The sequence below is a fragment of the Pteropus medius genome, unplaced genomic scaffold, assembly GCF_902729225.1.
Source record: "Pteropus medius unplaced genomic scaffold, Ma_sr-lr_union100, whole genome shotgun sequence".
Classification (NCBI taxonomy): domain Eukaryota; kingdom Metazoa; phylum Chordata; class Mammalia; order Chiroptera; family Pteropodidae; genus Pteropus; species Pteropus medius.
Genome location: NW_024340701.1, coordinates 18,449,476 through 18,470,189, shown reverse-complemented (window position 1 = coordinate 18,470,189; position 20,714 = coordinate 18,449,476). Strand labels below are relative to the sequence as shown.

General features: G+C 39.0%; 1 protein-coding gene across 6 annotated transcripts in view; it reads right to left on the bottom strand.

Annotated features, from left to right (window-relative positions):
* The window catches only part of USP9X (ubiquitin specific peptidase 9 X-linked), a 117,902-nt gene extending 97,573 nt beyond the window's left edge, over nt 1-20,329 (bottom strand). For 2 of the 6 annotated variants that reach the window (XM_039888633.1, XM_039888642.1), the window contains exon 1: nt 19,187-19,896. The gene's annotated coding sequence lies outside the window, so the exon portion shown is untranslated. Of the gene's footprint in view, nt 1-17,184; nt 17,268-19,186; nt 19,899-20,226 lie in introns of those variants that run through there. The other 4 variants (XM_039888607.1, XM_039888615.1, XM_039888596.1 and 1 more) reach the window with 4 other exon arrangements.
* Nucleotides 20,330-20,714: the final 385 nt, after the last annotated feature.

Here is a 20,714-nt window from a genome sequence, read left to right as displayed (position 1 = left end):
TCCCATTCAGTAGGTTGTCTTTCTGTTTTCACTGTTTCCTCTCCTGTGCAAAAACTTTTCAGTTTGATGCAGTCCCATCTGTTTATTTGTTTCCCCTGCCTGAGATATGTAAGAAAAAATATTATTAAGAGCAACGTCAGTTTGTTACCTATGTTTTCTTCTAGAAGTTTTATGGTTTCGAGTCTTAAAGTCTTTAATCTATTTTGTGTTTATTCTGGTATATTTCGTAAGAAGGTGGTGCAGTTTCATCTTTTTGCATGTCTCTGTCCAGTTTTCTCAGCAATATTTATTGAATAGTCTGTCTTAACCCCACTGTATATTCTTGCCACTTCTGTCATAGATTAAATGACCACATAGTCATAGGTTTATTTCTGGGCTCTCTAGTCTGTTCCACTGGTCAGTTTTTATGCCAGTATCATGCTGTTTTAATGACTATAACCTTGTACTATCGTTTGATATCAGGTATCGTGAAACCTCCAATTTTTTTCTCAAGATTGCCATGGTTATTCAGGATCTTCTATGGTTCCATACAGATTTTAAGATATGTTCTAGTTCTGTGAAAAATGTCATTGGTATTTTGATAGGGATTTCACTGAATCTATAAATTGTTTTGAATAGTATGGACATTTTTAACGATAATTTTCCCTATCCAAGAGCACAATATACACTTTCATTTATTTGGACTTGAAATTTTTTGAAATAGTTTAAGAAGTTTAGGTGTTAATTATTCTTTGAATATTTGGCAAAATTCATCTGTGAAATTATCCAGTCCAAAACTTTAGTTGAGTTTTTTGATTCCTGATTTGATTTTGTTAGTAGTAATCAGTCTGTTCAGATTTTCTATTTCTTTTTGATTCTGTCTTGGATAACATTTCCAGAAATTTATCTATTTCTTCCAGATAGTCAAATTTGTTGGCATAATTGTTCACGGTATTTTCTTATAATTTCTTGCATTTCTGTGGTCTAAGTTGTGACTTCTCTTTCATTTTTTATTTTATTTGGGTCCACTCTTTTGTCTTGATGAGTCTGGTTAAAGGTTTATCAATTTTATCTTTTCAAATAATCAGCTTAGTTTCACCATTGACTTTTTAAGACTATTTTATTTCTACTCTGATCTACATTATTTCCTTTCTTCTACTCACTTTGGACTTTGTTTTCTTTTTGTACTTCCTTTAAGCATAAAGTTTAGATTGAGATTGTCCTTGTTTCCTGAGGTATGTCTGTATTGCTATGAATTTCTCTCTTAGGAATGCTTTTGTCGTGTCCCATAGATTTTGGGTCGTTTTTCATTTTCATTTGTTTCAAGGTATCTTTTGGTTTCTTCCTTGATTTTTGTTAACCTATTATTTAGTAACATGTTATTTACTCTCCATGTGATTGTTTTCCCATTTTTCTTGTAATTGATCTCTAGTTTCATACCAATGGGGTCAGAGAGGACCTCTGATATGATTTAAATCTTAAATTTACTGACACTTGTTTTGTGGCCTAACACATGGTCCAATCTGAAAAATGTTCTATGTGTACTTGGAAAAAACGTACATTCTGCTTTGGGGTGAAATACTCTAAAAATATCAAACCTATCTGGCCTAAAGTGTCACTTAAGGTTATCGTTTCCTTGTTTTCTCTTTTCCACTATTGTCGATGGGGTGTAAAAATTCACTACTATAACTGACTGTATTATTACTGTTGATCTCTCCCTTTATGTTGGTCAATATTTGCTTTATACATTTAGGTGGATCCTATGTTGGGGGTGCATAAATATTTACAAGGGTTATATCCTCTTGCTGAATTGATCCCTTTATTATGAAATGGTCTTCTTTGTTCATTATAGGCTTTGTTTTAGAGTATTTTTTGTCTGATATAAGTATTGCTTCCACAGCTTTTCTTTCATTTTGTCACATGAAATAGCTTTTTCCCTTTACTTTCTTTCAGTCGGTCTTTCAATCTGAAGTGGGTCTCTTGTAGACAGCATATATATGGGTCTTGTTTTCTTATCCATTCACCCATCCTGTCCTTTGATTGGAACATTTAATCCACTTACATTTAACATGATTAATAGGTGTGTAGTTATTGCCATTTTATTACTCACATTTATGGTCTTCCCCACCCTCCCTTCCTTTTAATGAAGGCCCTTTAACATTTCTTGTAGTACTGGTTTGGTGGAGATGAACTCCTTTGGCTTTTTCTTGCCTGGGAAGCTCTTCATCTCTCCTACAATAGACTTGCTGGGTAGAATAGTCATAGTCATCTTGGTTGTAGAGCCTTGCTTTCATCATTTTGACTATTTTGTGCTAATTCCCTCTGGCATGAAACGTTTCGAGAAATCAGCTGATAGTCTTGGGGGAGCTCCCTTTAAGTAGTTAATTTGCTTTACTCTTGCTGCTTTTAAGATTCTCTTTGTCCCCAATCCTGTCTGATCTCGGAAGCTAAGCAGGGTCGGGCCTTGTTAGTACTTGGACAGGAGGCCACTTAGGAAGACCAGGTGTTGTAGGCGTAAAATATAAAAAATAAAAATAAAAATAAAGGACTGTAAGCTGACAATCTGTGAGGTCAACCAAGGTTGTAAAAAAAAAAAAATTATCTTTGTCTTTCTTTGACCTTTGCCATTTGAATTATGATGTGTGTTCGTGTGGGCCTTTTTGGGTTCATCTTGTTTGGGACTCTGTGCTTCCTTTACTTGTTTGTATGTCTATTTCTTTCACTAGGTTAGGGTAATTTTCAGTAATTTCTTCAAGTAGGTTCTCAATGCCTTCCTTGCTCTCTTCTTCTTCTGGTACCCCTATGATCACCATCTTCACGCCAATCTGTCCTAGAGGGTTCTTTAAACTATTCTCATTTTTTAAATCTTTTTTTTTTTTTTTTTTTTTTTTACTGTTCTGATTGGGTGTCTTCTGCTTGTCTTCCAAATAGCTGCTTCAAACATGTTTCATCTAATCTGCTATTGATTCCTTGTAGTGTATTCTTCATTTCAGTTATTGTATTTTTCATTTCTGACTGGTCATTTTCGATGATTTCTATGTCATTTTTTATGCTTACTATCCCTTTATTGAAGTCCTAAGTTCCTTGAGCATCCTTCTAAACAGTGTTTTGAATTCTGTATCTGGCAGATTTCTTGCCTTTGTTTCATTCTTTTAGTTCCTTTTCCTGGAGTTCTCTCCTGTTAATTGCTGTTAGCCCACCAGTGGGTGGAATTGACCTTTAAGCTGTGAGGATTGACCACAACCACAGTGTATGAGCTGCTGTGCGAAGACTGACTCCAGAGTGGGAATTGCCCCAGTGGGCTCTGGTGTCTGCCGAGACCACCCTTTGGTTATGCTGCTATGGGGCTATTCGGGTGGTACTTTATTGTAGTCTGAAGCCAGCTACCAGGTGTGTGTTCTGAGGCCTCTTGGGAGGGGCTCTGGTGCAGGCCAAGGCCAGCCACTTCCTATAACTGGACTGGAGCAAACTGGTAGGAACTATAAAGTGATCTGCGGTTGGTAGCTGCCTATGCTGGACCTGGAGGCGTGTGGGAGGCCATGCTGTGAACGGAAGCTGGCTGCCATCAGTACACGGCCTGGGGCAGCTCAGTAAAAGGCTCAAGGCACTCCAAGACAGTTGTTTGTTGCCAGCAGCTGTCAGGCTCAATGAGGAAAGAGTTCTAGGCAGTATGTGAGTTAGATAAGGTGGGGTCTCAGGGAGTCACTAGGGTGGGATAAGTGCTATTCACCAGATTAATGCAGATTATGATTTGGCACCAGTGATGAGCCTAGAGTCACTCAGCAATAAGGCACAGGGCATACTGAGGCCAGCAGCCACTCGCCTGAGGCCTGCAGACCTTAGAGTTGCCCGAGAAAGAGTGCAGCGCAAGCCAATGCCAGCTGCCCACTGCTGAAAGAACTTCATATAGGCGCTACACATTAGCTACTGTTGAGAGATTTACAACGTAGAAAGAGTATCTGAGAACTACGTTAAGAACCTATATATAGTTTACAAGAGAGGACAATGTGAGCACCAAGGAAGAAATTCTAGATTAGACTAGGATATACGAAACATTTAAGATGAAATACTGTCTGCGATTTGCTTTAAAATGAGAGGGTACGTTAAAAAGAATAGCCATGAATTAAAGCTAGTTGATGAGAGTTTACCTACATCTTTGTGTGTCTAATTCTTCCTTAGTAAAAAGTTTAGAAAAGGGGAGAAGTAACTTAAATGAAGGTAGAGAGTATCTACAAAAATTTCTCAGAACATTTGAGTCATATCTTACAAGGATACAGATGAGTAGTAGGCTAAGTTAGAGCCTATAAGGATTGAGGAAAAAAGGTGTAAGAAACGGTATAGAATAGTCTAATGCAGTAGATGTTAACAGTGTCAGACCAGCAGCAATAACCTCAAGTACCACTGAGTGGCATGCATAACCTCATATCTCTGGCATTAGGAGCTAAATTTTAATGAAGAACATTTGGCCTATTCAAAAAGTTCACCGATGATTAAAACATATGCAATCTTACCAAAAACAAATCAGGTAGTCTTAAGAGTATTCAAGTGTTATCTTTTCCTTGCCCATTCCTTAAAACATGTTTATTTAGGTGAAATCTAGTTTAAAAATTAAAAACAGGATTAAAAAAATCTATGAAAAAGATAACTTATCTTGGTGACATTACTGAACACCTACTCTGTGTCAGACCCTGAAAATAGAATCAGTCTAGCCCTCCCCCCACGCAAAAGCAGGATAGCCAAGTAAATTCTTTTAAAAATGCCTTTTACAGAGTGAATGTCACACAAAAAATAGCTAAACTTAGATATTTATTGTGATGCATAAAAAAGTCCTGGACAATGGAACAGATGCAAAATTGAATAAAACTTCTTTGTTTCTCTATTTCTTTTGACATTCAATAATTTTCTTTTTTAACCTTTTGACACCTCTTCACCCATTTCTCCCATCCATCCTACCCGCTCTGGCAATCACCAATCTGTTCTCTGTATCTATGAGCTAGGGTTTTGTTTTGTTTTTGATTCCACATATAAGAAAGACCATGGGGGTATTTGTCTTTCTCTGACTCACTTCACTTAGCATAATGCCCTTGAGGTCCATTCATGTTGTCAAAAATGGTAAGATTCCATTCTTTTTAATGGCTGAATAATATTCATATTTATACACACACACACAATTTTGTTATCTATTCATCCACTGATGGACACTTAGGTTGTTTTCAAGTCTTCGCTATTGTAAATTGTGCTGCAGTGAACATGGGGGTGCACATATCTTTTCAAGTTAGTGTTTTGGCTTTCTTCAGTTAAATATCCAGAAGTGGAATTCCTGGGTCATAAGGTAGTTCTATCTTTAATTTTCTGAGGAATCTCCATACTGTTTTTCCATAAGGGCCAAACCAATTTACATTTCCACCAATAGTACACAAGAGTGCCCTTTTCTCCACATCCTCACCAATATTTATTTCTTGTCTTCCTGGTTTATAGTTAAAGGCCATATTTTAGTCTGAAGTACTGAATCTCTCAAGAGCAAATATCTTTTCAGACATATTCTAAAAACCAAACGCATATTTTTTAAAATTAACAGGGTGTTTAACCTCCCTTTTGTCACTAATAGATTTTCATTTTTAAAAATCTTATTTGAGAATTCACTCAACTGGTGATTTTGAACTGCAAGACTTCAAGCTGTCTACTAGCCAAACTTCAGATTTTATAGGTAGGAGTTAAACAGTCAAAAGACCAATAAACGTATGAAAAGGTTCTAAACACCAACAGATACAAGCAAATGAATATTTAAACCCCAATTAGATATTCCTAAATCTCCATCAAAATGGTTAAAGTTAGAAGGACTGACAATACTATGTTGGTAAGGAAGAGCAATGTGAAAAAGCTGGTGGGATTTTATACTGGTACAACCAGTATATTTATTTGGGAAATCTGGTTGGCAGTATTTACTAAAGCTAAACGCACATAGATCCTATGACCCAGCAACTTCTGGGTGTGTACCAAAAGATGACCAAGTAATCGCAGCAACACTCTATAATTAGTGAAAACACTATAAATAATCCAGTGTCCACCAACAGTAGAATGGATAAATAAACCATGGTATATTTCATATAATGACTACAAAGTAATGAAAAAGAAATTAATCAATCGTGTGTTAGGCAAAAGAAGCAAGATTCATGAGTGCATATTGTATTATTCCATTTATGTGAAGTTCAAAAACAGGCATAACTAATTCGCTTAAAGATAGAGGGCAGAATATTGTGAGGTGTTTTTTGGAGGAAGCAGGGAGATGGAGACATGTGGGGAGATTTCTGGGTGGGATGCTGGAAATGTTCTGTATTATTGGCTCAATGGTAGTTATACAGATGTAAACATTTGTAAAAATTTATCAAACTACACACTTAAGACTTGTAAACGTGCCTGTATGTAAATTATCTCAATAAAAAATTTTAGCAAAAATTTAACTCTTCCCATGAGTGGCCTGATGATCTCTGAAAATGGTTCGCTATTTACTTGACCCAGAAAACCCCACGAAATGAAGCAAATCAAGAGGTTTAAATCTTCATGTTTCTTTTAAGAACATTTGTGAAACACCCAAGCCATCGAGGTATGCATATCTGAAAAGCCACCAAATATGTGAAGGACGTTACTTTACAGAAACGTGTGCCAATCCGCCGTTACAATGCTGGAGTTGGAAGACATGCCCAGGCCAAACAGTGGGGCTGGACACAGGGTGGTCCGCAAAGAGTGAATTTTTGCTGCACATGCTTAAAAATGCAGAGTAATGCTGAACTTAAGGGTTTAGATGTAGATTGAGCATATCCAGGTGAACAAAGCTCCCAAGATGTGGCGCAGAACTCACAGAGCTTATGGGCATATTAACCCCTATATGAGCTCTCCCTGCCATACTGAGATGATCCCTATTGAAAAAGAGCAGGTTGTTCCTAAACCACAAGAGGAGGTTGCACAGAAGAAAAAGATATCCCAGAAGAAACAAAAATTTATGGCCTAGGAGTAAATTCAGCAAATAAATGCTAATAAAAGTTTCTTTAAAATGGTAAAAGTTTATAGTAAGTGAGGCTCTGAAAAGATAGTGTCAAACTTCCCTTGGGAGTCTCTAAGTGTGGTCCACTAAGACTCTTTCAGGAGATCAAAGAGATTAAAATTGTTTTCATAATAAAGTGACATTATTTGCCATTTTTACTGTCATTCTCTCTCAGGTGTATAGTGGAGTTCTTCCAGAGGCTACATGATGTATTGTATGACAACAAATTGAAGGCAGAAGCAGATAGGGAATCCAGCTGTCTTCTATTAAGCCAGATGAGATATTTGCAAAAATGTAAACGATGACACTCTTCTCATTCATTTTTGTTCCAGAAAAGTCATTTTTCATAAAAGTATTTTTTACATTAACATGCGATAGGTTTTGTTATTTCTGAATGTATAAATTTTTTAAATGTCTGTTTTAATTTCTAATACAGTAAGTATCACTGGATATAACCCCATAAAAACAAAAGCTCTTTTAGGGTCCCCAATAATTACAAAGGGGTCCTGAGACCAATAAGTTTGAGATTAAGTGACCTAATGATGAAACATTCAATTATATTATCCCTCCCTTTACTTGTCAATCCAACTACTCATAAACCTATCAACTTTTTAACCTTTCCTATTTTCCTTCAGTACTTGAAAATTTCTCTTCTCTAGACTCGTTTTACCTACATCTCTAGGGACAAAGATAAAAATTATGAACTCTTTAAAAAAAAAAAAAGTAGCTTAAAGTCATCTCTTCTCCAACACCCTGGTTTTACTGATAAAAGGACCCAACAGGTAAGTTATGTGACTCACAGAGAGGCAAGATAACTGGAATTAAAACGCGGCCCTTCTGATTCAAAGTCCTGTACTCTTCCACTAACTACATCATTTTCATTGAAAATACAGATGCTGTTTAAAAACAACAACAAAACACCCTCTCAAATAGGAGCCAATGGAATAATTGCAACTGTTTGTGCATCAATCTATTTTAAAAGCTGTAAAATAACACCTACACAAACCATGGAGAGTAGTAGATGTAAAACAGTACACCTTTGAAGACCCTCAAATCTCGCTCAACAGTTAGTACTTTCCGATGCAGATGCCAGATTCTAGTCCCTTATATTTGGGGTGGGTAGGTGTGGTAAAAAAGGCATGTACTTTGATAATCCACTGCTTAAGTAATAGACACATTGGGAAAATAGTCATGTGCCACTTAACAACAGGGATATGTTCTGAGAAAGGCGTCATTAGATGATTTCTTTGTTATTAGAACATCACAGAGTGTACATACACAAACTCAGATGGTACAGCCAACTACACATTAGGCTATATGGTGTAGCCTACTGCTCCTAGGCTACAAGCCTGCACAGCTTGCTACCGTCCAAAACAAGAGATCATTAGATCAAGCATAAGAGAAACTGGTGCAATCAAGAGACCTGGTAAACATGATATAATAGGCTGCTGCCATCATAACATGACAAGCTGTTTTATAGCAAACTTCTATAAAAAGGAAGAGTATACTCTAAAGTAATAATAAAAAGTATTATTACTTTACATAATACATAAACCAGTTAACACTTGTTTATCATCATTATCAAGTACTATATACTGTACATATCTGTGCTATACTTTTACATGCCTGGCAGCAGATTTGTTTAAACCACTATCACCACAAACGAGTACTGTACTTCGACTTTACAATCGCTATGACATCACTAGGCAACAGGAATCTTTCAGCTCCATTATAATCTTATGGGGTCACCGTGACAGATCCAAACAACATCATGTGACACATGACTGTACCATCGTTCTATAACCCAGATTCCTCTCTCTCAATGACCTTTCAACAGAGCTGGACAGAAGCTCTCAGTGGGGAGAGGGAATTGGGGATGGGGAAAGAAAGAGCTGAAAGAGAAGGGGAAGACAATAAAGGTATTTTTGTTTTCAGTTCAGTACTCCGTTCGGCGACAGAGAAGGAAAAGCCAAATTCGCAGGACTCCCTCATACAAGGGGAATCCCAAGTATCTCATTCCTTTTACTCCATTCCCTAAACCATTCTCTTACCTCTCAGTCACCCTAACGTGGCACTTATTCCTCGTGATCTAGCCTCAAACTACCTTTCTAGTCTCATCTCCCACAATCCCTTCCCTCCCAATATCACCAGTGTTCCTTCTATATTCTACTATTAGTTTTTCCTCTGAAAACATACTTTTACATTACCATTCCTCTATTTCAATTAGTGTTTCTTAAATTTTGCCCCAGGGCACACCTGGCAATATCTGGAGACATTTTTAGTTGTCACAATTGCGGCAAAGGGGTACTACTGGCATTTTGTGGGTTAAGACACGGAGGAAAAGGACAGCACCCCCACAATAAAACTATCTGGCCCAAACTGTCAATAGTGTTGAGGTTAAAAACCATGATATCAAATTGCTCCCTCTGCCAGAAGTCCCTGCTCTAATTCATTGGGCCACCAAAATAGTGTACCTTCGAAGACCAGCAAATCTCACTCGATCTCAAACTATGATTTCTTTCTCTCTCTACTACTCCATTTTTCACACCTCTGTTTAACACAGTACTTATCACACTATATAAACAATTGTATGGCCCACTAGACATTAGAGCCTAGAAAGTAAAGACTAATAATCTTTATATACCCTTGTGCTAGAATGGTATTAAGTGAATGAATTCAATCGCTATGATAGCAATCACCCAGTCCAAATCCTTCATTTTATAATTTCATTGAGGTTAAATAACTTACTCACTAATTGGCAGAGTAGTTCCTTACAACTGTAACCCAGGCCATTTGAGATTAAAGCTCTTTACTACCTACTACACTTTATCAGACTGAGGAAGGTTCTGACCACCCACAATGACAATTCGGACTTGAGTACCATCAACTGAGCCTAAGGAAACTTCTTAGAGCCATTTTCTCCAGGAGCTGTTTCTGAATTAAAAAAAGAGCTGTAGAATGAGTTAAGGCTGAAAGAAAAGCATAGAAAAAATGATACTGAAGTTCAGAGAATATAATAAAGACCATTTCCAACTGGAAAAAATCAGAAAATACTTCAAGACACTGTATATTAGTCATAAAGGGGAGATGGAGCTCCAAGAGTAAAGCCATGGAAACAGGATAAGCTGGAGCACCCATTCAACTATGTATAGTTTGATTACATGGGAGAACAAGCAATAACTCTGAAAACGTAGATGGAAATATGTCAAAATGACCTCTTTTGGATAGAACTGGCATGGTAAGAGTTTTGAGCACTATTTGGGGAGAGAGCAGGAAGAGATAAAAATCTGATTCTGTGGCTGTGTAGATGAATGGAAGCCAAAGAATCTTTCCATGATTCTCCTTTCACTGACGATTCTTCTTCCCATGATGCACTGAGAATAACTGAGGTAATCCTCAAGTAGGAGTAATCTGAGACAGCTAACATATATACGGCTCAGATAATGATATCCACTATCAGACAAGGCATACACCTGCAGGCACTATATGAAGTTCCTTCGCCAACCCTCGGTCTGGACCCACAATCCCTCTCACCCCAGCTCAGCAAGCTCCAAGTCAAAAACTCAAGAACTCTGGATAATTGACTAAGGTATATCTACAAAGGACATAGTAAACAGATATATATACACACTAAATGAGTAAATGAGATTTTCTGTAGTCATTTCCGCAAGTCTAGGCAAACGCTGTATCTAGGCAGCACCCTCCTTTCATACATAACATATTTCTAAAACTATAACAGAAGTCAAATACTTCAAAGCCAAACAACAGACTCACATATTTCTAGGGGTTTTTCCAACTCTCAGAGTCAGAGTGCAGGGAAGTATTATAAAATCCCCAATTACACTTCATCTTTCAAATAAGCTTTATTACACATTTGCCACACCTAATTTCCTATTTCATTCTAATTATTTCATTCACCACTCAACAAAGTCAACCAGCATAACCAATGAGCACAATCTAACCCAGTAAGGTTAAAGATTCATATCCCTAATCACTTCCCTGTCTTAAGGATATTAAATTTGAGACCTCCAGCTGATGCATTTGTTTTCCACTCATTTTTACAAAGGAGCAAAAAACTGAACTTGCAAATTAACACACAAGACACTATTGTACAAATATATCAAAGCTGCTAAAAACAGAATTGTTCTCAGTCAGGCAATACCACTTTGCAATAAAAAGAAGCACCTTCTATATGGACAGAAGCCTGAACCTGACTTATGGGATGGAGGTTCAGGGCTGTTAACATATATTGTATTGAAGTGGAGACTATAGAAGTCAAATATATCACAACTGAGGATTAGCTAACATTTTTCAATGGGAAAGGGTACAGAAACAGGAAGCAAAGCTCATCACAAAGTTCTTGTAAGAGATCCTCACTCTCCATATACACAATTGTAATATGCACTGTTATCTCATTTCCCAGTCCACAACACAATAAAAAGGGAGGAAACTAAGACTGAAACCACAACTGACAACAGTGAAAATAACCATTGAAAAAAAATGGTCGTTAAAAAAATTAACTCAAAAAAACCCTGGAGCCTTTTAGAGTACATGAACCATCCAGTAAATCTCAGTAGCCACTGAAGATGAAAATAGATGCATAAAATGAAACAGGCCAAAGAACAATTAAATTATGTTCATGATGTTACTGGCACTAGCAAAAAAAAACAAAAAACAAAAAAAAAACCCAAAAAACAAAAAAACAAAAACAAGAAGCCCCTAAAAAAAGAATATGAAACAAAGTTATCAGAAGTAGGAAAGCATAGGGAGTGTATGGAGAATTGAGAAAATCAAGTAAATGGAGGATGAGGGAAGAAAACAGTGAGAAATTAAGCTGGAAAGTTATACTAAAATCAACTTCAGATGAGAACACTGAGCAGTATTTACAAAAGCAGTATCTAAAAAAGGAGCTGGGGGAAGGAGGAGGGACATGAAAACAGTGTCTCTACGAAGCAAAATGAACAAATGGCACATACTTAAGTCCTGAGGCAGGAATAAGGAGAGGTAGAGGACACGACTTAGTAAATTCATTACTTAACTGATGAGAACCTTCTCATTCAACAGACATCTAATAATACATCTAATTTCAACATGACAGAATTATCAGAGAAAGGGTTTGTGTATTTTGTTTTTTGCTTTCGCTCCAAAACTTAACAGAACACATTAATTTCATAATCAAATAAAAATTACAAAAAGAATATAACAACTTTAGAAAGCTTTCCATCAAATAATAAACTAGTTTAAGTATTTAAAAGTTAAGCTTTGGTGTTCTGATTTATATATACAGAACATTATCCCTTAAGACATGAAATACTTTGATAATACCTCTTCTCTTTCCAATTTACTTTCCTCCAACTGAATATCAAACACGACTGCCCTGACTTCAAAACGATATTGTCTCAGACTCTAGAGCTCTAAAAGGTTTGTGGAAATTGATTTTTTTTTTTTAACTATCACTATTTTCTAATTTCTTTAAATTTGTTTTTCAATGACAGTTGGCATTCAATATTGTATTAGTTTCAGGTGTACAGCATAGTGGTTAGACATTTACATGGAAATTGATTTTTTAGAAGTCACGCTAACTAGTAAATATAGTAGAGCCAGTTCTGTTCTGCTCACCTTGTATCCTTGTTACCTGGTACAATGTCTAGCATATAACAGGCATTTAATATATAATTGTTTAATTTAAAATAAAGTACAAACATACAAAAAATTTTTTAAATTAGACAAAGTGGTAAGCTTGAAGAAAAGTAAGTAGGATATGCTAAAGTTGATCTCCACACCAGTTAACTCCCGGGGTTGTTCCATACTTGGGAACTTGTTAGAAATGTATATTGTCAAGCCAGTCAAATGTTGGGGGCAGGGTTCAGCAATGTTTTAACAACCCCTCCAGGTCTGAGTCCCACTGCTCTAAAACCAAGGCTAGCAAATTATAGTAACAGACCAAATCCAGCCTCCTGTTTATATAGCCCACGAGCTGAGAATGATTTTCACACAGGAACATTTACCAGTCAATTTGATGGCAAAGAACACTAAACCCCGATTAAAATACTATAATGTCAGCCCCCCAAAATTCTAGTCTTATTAGACCTGACTTGCAAACTGTACTGCGTTATCATATTTTGAATTTCATCAATAAAAAATTTACCCGATATCCTCGATTTATTTTGCTTCTTACTGTACAAAGCCCAAAATATTTATGACCCAGTTCTTTACAGCAAGTTTGCTGATCCCTGCTCTGAACTCAAGAGGTGTTATCAAGAAGAGCAACCAAATCATTCTACACTATCTTAATCAGAAACAAAAAACTATTAGGTAGAGTATGGGTCTAATGCCATATAATATAACTTCCACGCTCTCTGCTGTCCAAGTTAACTGAGTAGACTTACTTAAAAATTCTAACTAGTTCAGAGAAAAGACCAGAAAAGATATATAACCAACAACCTAAACTTACAACTCTCAATAAACCACCAAAGTCAATAGAAAGGTAATGGACATCAATAGGATAGGAAAGGGAGAGAAGTCAAATACTCCTTTCTTTCTTCTTAAATTTTCTTTTTCCAATTTTTTTTGTTTGTTTTTATGGGCTTAGTGGGCAACACAAACCTCCTGAAACTGTATAAAGAACTGCAGTATATATTTGTAAATTTGCATTTATCAAAGCTATACATAGCCCACTTTATTTAGCCATGAACTTTAGATCTAGAATAAAAGACTGCTATATCTTGGAATTTTTTTTGGCAATTAAAAATAAAAGTTATTTTTTTATTCATTTTTTAATTTTTCAGTTACAGTTGACATATTAGTTTCAGGTGTACAGCACAGTAGGTAGACATTTTATATAATTTACAAAGTGAACTCCCCTATTAGTTTAGTATCCACCTGGTACTACAGTTACTATAATGTTACTAATTATATTCCCTATGCTGTACTTTACATTCCCATGACTACTTTTTAACTACCAATTTGTACTTCTTCTTAATCCCTTCATCTTTTACACTCAGCCTTCTCAACTAAATTAAATTCTATCCTTCCCACTACACAAGCTCTGTGGCTGAGGCTCAAAATCACCCCCTGGAAAAACAATTCCTCTGATAATGGTTAGCCAACATCAGTCTAAAAGTGTTTAAAGCTTATATGATCGATCAGTTACAGAAAGGATAAACTGAAAGGGGCGGTAATATACTAATTTTGTACAAGCAGTTCTAGGTGTTGGAATCAAATATTCCTTCAGATTTTGCCATTCGGGCAGATATTGTAAATATTATACTATGTGTTCTGTAATACACAAAAGATAAAGAACAGAATCTATGACCTCATTATCCATTACCAAAGAGAGATTAAGTGTGAATTTTCTGAGAATGACCACAAAGGTAAATGGGATTTAAGAATTTACTAATTAATGTAACTCGTTAAACATGGAAATAGCTTCATGAAGCAGCATGTTATCTTAGTCAAGTTACTTCACCTCTTTGAACCATGTTCCTCATCTGAAAACCAGAGTCTGACTAAATCTAAGTCACCTTTCAGGATTATTAGGTCAAGTTAAGTAACTCCAAGTAATGAAGAGAAATTAGCCAAAAAGGGAAGGGGCAATAAAAATAAAATAAATAAAACCAAGAATATGGTAAATTATCTATCCAACAAATAATTATTGAATGTCTATGTGCCAGACACTTTCTAGGTGCTATGAATGTATCAGTGGACTTAGGATCTTGAGTCTAACCAAATGGATACCATGAAGCTAAAAAAATTTGGAGGACGAAAATAATCAAATCATCTGGGGAAAAAAAGAAAAAGAAAAGCAAAAACACAAAGTGTAGAGATAACTGACAGAACATTAATACAGGAAAGAAATGGCAAGAGAAAGGTGTGACACTAGAGTATGTAAATTCTGGCCCCAAATTAAAATCATCCTTAAGTACAGGGACTTCTGAAGTCAATATGAAAGAATTCTAAAAGAATCTATTTCCACTGTACCTGATATTTGGACTCACTGAAGACTGGAGCTCAGAATCAAATTCTATTTAATTATTTAAAGAAAATGAAAGGTAAAAGGAAAATTCCATAACCAGGTACATTTCTTATAACAACTTAATTCAGTCTCCTATGAGGCATAATAATGACAAAATTAGAGCTAGGACAACTTTAGAGATTAGCTAGTCCAATGCCCCTCATTTCGTATTACATAAGCTTCTAGATAAGCCTGACACATGGCAGATACTCAATAAATATTTGTTGAATGGATAAAAAAATACTAATGCCTTAATAGATTATTAGAGCGAGAACCCTAACTCTAGGATGCTTAGTAAGAAGTAACGAATATATTTTATATATGCATACGTACATATATAAAATTCTATGTGGAATCCCAGTCTCTTCCAACTACTTATCCAACATCTGAAACAATTCGCCACATATGTGTCTGGAATTTTTGGCAGCGTGACTGACAAGACGAAACTCAAGTAAAAATATTACTACTGCCTAATGGTAGGACACAAACTCAGAAGAGTCTCAGATCTTTCCCTAAAACGAATTGGGGGGGAAAAAAAACTAACCATACATAAGAATCATCTCGAGTTTGTTTTAATACCGTTCCCACCCCAAACCTACTCAATTATAATCTCGAGAGTAAGACCTAGGCAAATACATTTTTCAAAAGCTCCACAGGTGATTCTGATACACAACTGACATAGAAAATCAGTTTCCCCACCTCTCTCAATACAGAATTTAGCACAATGAACCAAGGGAACTAAGAGAAATAAACAATAAAGGTGTTATTGCTATTTCATTCCATAAAATTATCAAACAATACTATAAAAATGCAAAATAAAACCTAGTTCAGAAAACTTTGTGAAAATTACACTGCTATTAAACTAAGCTAAGTGAAACTCAGAATTCTTGTATTGAAATAATAGAAATTCGCAATACTAAATATTCACTTATGGGATGATTTAAATAAATTACTGGAAGACAAATGCCTGGATTTTGCATCTTTTAAGAATGTTAAGTTGCCTAACATTATTTTAGTCATCAACACAACTAAACTATCAACCTGAACATGTTGGGAGACATATGGAAGGGAAAGAACCAATTTGCTGCAAAGCTTTAGCATCTCCCTTGGCCAATCAAGATATTTCCCAAATTGCAGGCTACTGTCATGTTTTCATTAAAATTTTTAATCAAAAGCTACTCTGGTACAGGAAACAACCCAAAAGTTCTAAGTGTTCTTTAAAAATTATAATCAATATTTCATTAACGTGGCACAGTAGTGCTGGTTGAGCCTGACAGACCTCAGTCCATCATCTGTATAATGGAGATAATAGTATCTACTTAAGTTAATAAATGGAAAATGTTTAATTTAACATAGTGCTGGCACATAATTAATGCTCAGTAAATTACCGTAATGTTGATAACTGAAAGCAGTTGAAAAAAAAAAATCCATCTTATTTATCCCCTTGAAAGTTCAATAAGAACATGCTAATAGCAATAATGCAGTGGTTTTCAACCCTCACTGAGAGATCACCCACTGCTTTAAAGCATACCTTTACCCAGGCCCCATATCAAATCAAGGCATCAGTCTCTGGGAGTGGGACCCAGGCATCAGTATTTTTTTAACCACCCCCACAAGTGATTCTAATGTGCAGTCAGGACTGAGGTCCAATGCATTAAACCCTTTACCAAATACTAATGTTAAAGCTTATGTTAAAATGAGACAACTTAGCAATAAATACAATAGCTTTTAAATGCACAGCTCCTAAAAGAACCAAATGGAAACTAAATTCCTGTTGAAAAAAATTTTTTTTCAAGATTCAGAAAACATACCAGCAAGAGGGTAAGTATAATTCAGGCTATTATAAAGCATTCTTTTAAAATTAAAAATAAAATTAACTAGCTCTATAACCATAGAATAAGATTTCCCCAAGTAATTGCCCAAAAGACACATCCCTATTTATTTAAAACAACTTTCTTTAACCCGATTTAAACAAAGACTGAATTTAATATTAAAGTTCTGAAACTGAAGTATAAAACTTTGTTTTCAAATTGACTTTATGAAATAAAAAAGCTAAAAAGAATGCTTGCTTGTGTCCAACTAATAAAAATCAAATTCATGACTAGCAAATTCATAATCGTTTCAAAAACTGTAAGAGCATTATTAATACCATGTCAAAGAAAATATATCTTTGGGGATATCTCCACGAAATCTCTCATCTTCTTGAGATGTCAGAAAACTTATTTCAAGACCCTAGAAGAAAAAAAGATCCAAAGTAAATCCTACTTGAGCATTCCATTGATAAAATGAGAGAACTATGGAACATCAACAAGAGACCCCAATAGTTTAGTGAAAGGTAAAATCTGCCCTTCAAAATTACTTTCTGAAGAATTTAGATTTTCACATGTACTGCTCTTGCTGTTACTTAATCCCTCCAGAAATGGCCATGCTCAGCAAACAAAAGAATATTAAAATAATATATTAAGAATTAAAAGTTAAATGTTCACGTGAGAAGGACAGGGGAAAAAATTCATATAAGTCCAAAAGTCTGTATTTTATTAGACAAAGCAAAACATAACAGCCTACCAAACATTTTGAGTTTGCCCTTGGTACACCAATTCCGAATACTTCTGGTTTTCACTCTATCCAAACACTGGCTAGAAGTATGACAAGGGACATGAGTTTTTAAATGTTGACGTGTGTCAAATTATTTAGCACATAAATCTTAAAGAACTTGGAAGGCATTTACTGAAACCAAAATGGCAGCCTACTGAAATCATTAGACCGGTGAGATCTAAAGGAGAGCCTGGAGTCTATTTTTATAAAGTCCAAGTGTACGGATTAAGAAAGCCAAGCTAGTCATGGTTAACCAGTCCTTACCATATAATCACTAAGAGCAGATAATGAGCTCCAAGAGAGTTAAGTACCTGCCGAGAAGTTTCCTAATCATTGCACCCCAAAATTTTCCCTCAAAAGATATACAAACATTATGTAGATCTAGGAGACTCATGGATTTCCAGGAAAGAATGCTAAGAATATTTCCCTTCCCCCAAAATAATGCATGAATATTTAATCTACAACTCCCGCATTTAAATTGAAAGACAACCTGAAATTACACACACCTGTAAACTGAACAGTGGACAATCCAATTAACGTTATAACTGGAACTTTCAAAACATAATATGCTTAATTTAAGTAGGTGCTATGGGAAATCTGAAAAAATTATCGGGTAAGTTCCGGTCGCTACAGAAATCTATACAAATGTTACAAATCATGTATACACCTGCTCCACAACTTCTTAACTTAATAATTCACAATGAATGAAAAATAAACCATTTAGCAACCCTGAAGCCTCACATCAAAAGAATCTGAAGATTTTGTCATTAACGAACTCGCACATACTACTATTTCTGGTATAAACAGTTAAAAATAGAAAGGTGGTGGGGGGTCCAAACAAGCTTGGAAGAGATTTCTGCATCAAAACACCGTTCACGGCTTTGGCCCTCGGCAAGTGAAGGCGTGCGAAGGAGGTGGAGGAGGCCGATAACCGGGCTCTGGCTCGCAGACCATGGGGCTGAGGAAAAGCTGAGGGTTATCACAGGAGGGTGGGGGGAGGCGGACAAGTCGTCGGGCCTGATAGCCAGGCGTAGCCGAGGCCTAGCTCTACAGCTCCAAATCACTCCACCTCAGTAATGGCGTTTGGTGTCAAGTGGAACGACACTCGTGAGGAGAGCAGCCGCCAGTCCGCGGAACTGCGAGCACCAGGGGCAGGGGCCTCCACTCCCCGGCGCCGATAGGGCCCCTTGGTGCGGATGCGGGGGCTGCCCGTCGCGCTCGGAGACTCCATCCTCCCACTCGGCCCCAGACAGGACGGGAAAGGGGAGGAGGGGGAGGAACGGAGCCGTCAGCCATTTTCCCTTACAGTCCAAAACACACACACAAGCTCCCGGGACGCCCGCTCCGCGGAGAATCCAGCCCCGCGCCCCCACCCGCGCCGCGCGCGCTAGCCCGGCCCGGGGCCTGGGGAGGGGGTCGGGGAAGCCCCCTGCCCGGCCCGCGGCCCCCGAAGGAGAAACCGTACACACGCACACACCCCTCGCCCTCCTCCCCTCACCGAGGTCCAGCTGTTGGCCCCGGAAAAGCGCGTCGTCCCGGCACGGCTGGCTACTCACCGCACGACACAGGCGTCTTCTCTTCAGAACCAGGGCACGCGGAGGCGGCTCAGTCCCGGGACAAGGCCGACCCAGGGTGCATCCCAGGGCTGGGGGAACAGGCGACAAAGTGTGTTGAGAGGCTGCAGCGGACGTTGAGAACTGGGAAGCTGCAGAGGGGCGCAGGAATTTGCAGTTCGCCGCGCCCGCCCTGCAGCAGCAGTGGCCGCCTCCTCCTCAGCCGGCGGCGGCCCTCTTCCCCCTTTCTCCCCTCAGGCTGGAGCTCTAGCTGAGCTCAGACGGGCTCCGGGCGGTGCGTTTCTCCTGCGTCACCTCCTCCTCCTCCTCCTCCTCCAGCTCCTCCTCCTGCAGTGGCGGCTTCACCTTCCCCTGGTCGCCTTCTATGCACCCGTTCCGGGCCTGGTCGCCTAACCGCGGCTTGCGCCTAGCTCCCAGAGCCAACCCGAACACGGGGCGCTGAGGCGGCCGCCTCCCGTGAGAGAGGCGGCAGCGACAGGCTCCCGCGAGGCCTGTGAGCTGAACGAAGCAGGGAGGAGCTCGGAGCAGCAGAGGCCCGGACCAGCCGGGTGAGGGGAGGTTGCGGCTCCGGCGGCAACGGAGACTAGCTTCCGCAGCCGCGGATGCCCGTCCTCGTCAATATGGCGGATCCGGCAAACCAAAAAAAAAAAACAACAAAAAAAACACACAAAAAAAAACCGCTTGGCCAGTGGCTAAGGCGGTAGCGGCGGTGGCAGCAGCGGTGGCGGCGGAGGCAACAGCGCGGCGGCGCAGACACCCACTAACCCCAGCACCGCCTAAAGCCCTGAGGTCCCCGCCCCCATCAAGCCCCGCCCTTCACATGGCCCGCCTCGGCCCTCCTCCTCCTCCTCCCCACCCCCTCTCGCTCAGCTGCTCCCTCCGCTCCTCCTCCACCCGGGGCCGTCGAGCCAGGGAGAGTGGCGCGTGCCGCCGGGGGAGCAAAGCAAGCGAGAGACGCTTGGAACCCGGAAAGCTGGGTGGGGGAGGGGAAGACAATGCGGTAAAGATTGTTCAAACAGTACCGTTTCTTCCGGCCCGCCCCTCCAGGGTCGCGCTATGACCAGGAACAATGTTCCACGGTCCTTGGCTCTGGAGCACTGCAAGGGTAGAGGTGGCACAAGGACAGGCGGGAATGGGGAAAGAGAAGCCCGAAAGGATCTGGCGTACCACTCCGGTGGAGGAGCTGAGAGATCGAAACTGGGAGGGTGTGTGGCCAGGACAGGGTTAATCGCGAGAGCCGCGGCCGCGTCGCTCAGAGTTTGACTTGGGCCGCTTGTTTTTGTTCCATTGTGAAGCGTGGCCCCGCCGACGAGTGCCCGGATGATGACGTCACCGGCCTCCCCCAGTTCCGGGATTGTGGGGGGAGGGGTAGCGGGAAAATGAGATCTCCAGACTACACGCTGGGCGGTCCCACCCGTGATGCCTGAGGGTCCCGGCGGCGCGGCTGACTCCCGTCACGCGGCCGGTGAACCGGCCGGACCCACGGGGCAGGTACTTTGGGGACAACAGT